This window comes from Tupaia chinensis, unplaced genomic scaffold (genome assembly GCF_000334495.1).
Source record: "Tupaia chinensis unplaced genomic scaffold, TupChi_1.0 Scaffold143574_1, whole genome shotgun sequence".
NCBI classification, from domain to species: domain Eukaryota; kingdom Metazoa; phylum Chordata; class Mammalia; order Scandentia; family Tupaiidae; genus Tupaia; species Tupaia belangeri.
Window position 1 is genome coordinate 3,390,281 of NW_006203419.1, and position 1,439 is coordinate 3,391,719.

The 1,439-nt window shown below is 50.1% G+C and overlaps 1 protein-coding gene across 2 annotated transcripts in view; it reads right to left on the bottom strand.

Annotated features, from left to right (window-relative positions):
* Positions 1–1,439, bottom strand: part of TMEM230 (transmembrane protein 230) — a 12,057-nt gene extending 10,618 nt beyond the window's left edge. For both annotated transcript variants that reach the window (XM_006163984.2, XM_006163982.1), the window contains exon 1: positions 1,411–1,439. The gene's annotated coding sequence lies outside the window, so the exon portion shown is untranslated. The remainder of the gene's footprint in view (positions 1–1,410) is intronic.

A 1,439-nucleotide genomic window follows, 5' to 3' on the forward strand; every position in this document is an offset into this window, starting at 1 on the left:
CCGCAGTTCAAGTCCTGGACCCGGTAGCTTAAACTCAAGCCGGGCGTGTGTGCGTGCATGCCCAAGATCCCGAGAGGAGAATGGAGGAAAAGGGATTGCGGCATGGCCATCCCCCCCTGGGGGGGTGATTTCTCGCTTTCTATCTCTCGGTCTCTGTCTTTCTGGCAAGCGCACGTGCCCTATAGTGAAAACCTCTCCAAAAATTTTTTAAAAAAAGAAAGAGTAATGCTATCCTATATGCTTTTCTTTCTTCATTTTAATTTTTGCCAGAGGATTTATGTACTCACCAGAAACAGAGAGAGGAGAAAAGTGAGAAAGCATATCCCCATAAGGAATGATCACTCCACAAACCTCTATGTCCTCCTCCTTTCACTACTGTGAAAACCACACATGCCAGGTGTTTCTGAGGGTCCATCAACAGATTGCCTACCGCCATGTGGGATCCAGACACCATGTGGGATCCAGACGATTCAACCACCATGGACTGGCCCTCTCTCTATATGCTTCCTAAGAGGGTCAGATCAAACTATGGCAAACACCAGGTTTCTGGCGTTATGATCCTGACTACATGATAATCTGTTTAATTCTATAAAACTTAAAATTCAGCGGCCAGCAGGTGGCACAGTGGTTAGGGTGCTGGACTCCAACATGGCCAACAACAATTGGAGTCCCAGACGCCAGCCTTGAAATACCCTGGGCGTGTATGCCTGTGTGCCCAAAATCCCAAGAGGAGAACGAAGAAGGAACTGCAGAGTGGCCATTCCCACTGGGGGGTGACTTCTCGCTTTTTCTGTTATCTCTGGTGAGTGCAGGCGCCCTACGGCAAAATTCTCTTTAAAAAAAGCATGTTAAAAGTTCAAACTACCTAAATGCAGGGTGTTTGAGTGCATTTAATAACTGATCTGTACTAATCTGTATCTTTCTTTAAAGTATATGCTTTGCCAACAACTAATTAAACAGCTACATCAAAACATAAAAATAGGACATGAGAGAGGAGACGAATGCTTACTCCTGGCAAACCGTAAGGATCTTAAAAGAGAAGAGGAAAGACGTTAAGTTTATAGGGAATTTCCGAGGTACCAGTCCGAGTTTCCAACAGGCTCTCAGCTCTCCGCAGCCCCTCAAGTCCCGGAGCACCCGAGTGCGGCCAGGCTTACAAGAGCATCAGGAAAGCGCTTGGCAACGCGCCTGGCGCTATGCGCCTTGACGCGCACTATTTTCCTGTCTCCGGACTTGGCCAGAGAAAGAAGAACCGACACGAATTTGGAGCCGAAACAAAACTAGTTCCTGGAAAGAGGCCAACCGGCCCGGGCGGGGGAATGTACCACACCGAGGACGCGGAGCTGGCCGTGGGCACGCTCGAGAGCCCGAGGAGGGTGCCTGTTCCCTCCCGCCGCACGCACGCCTTACCGGAGAGCCGCGCCAGGCCGCCCGCGCGC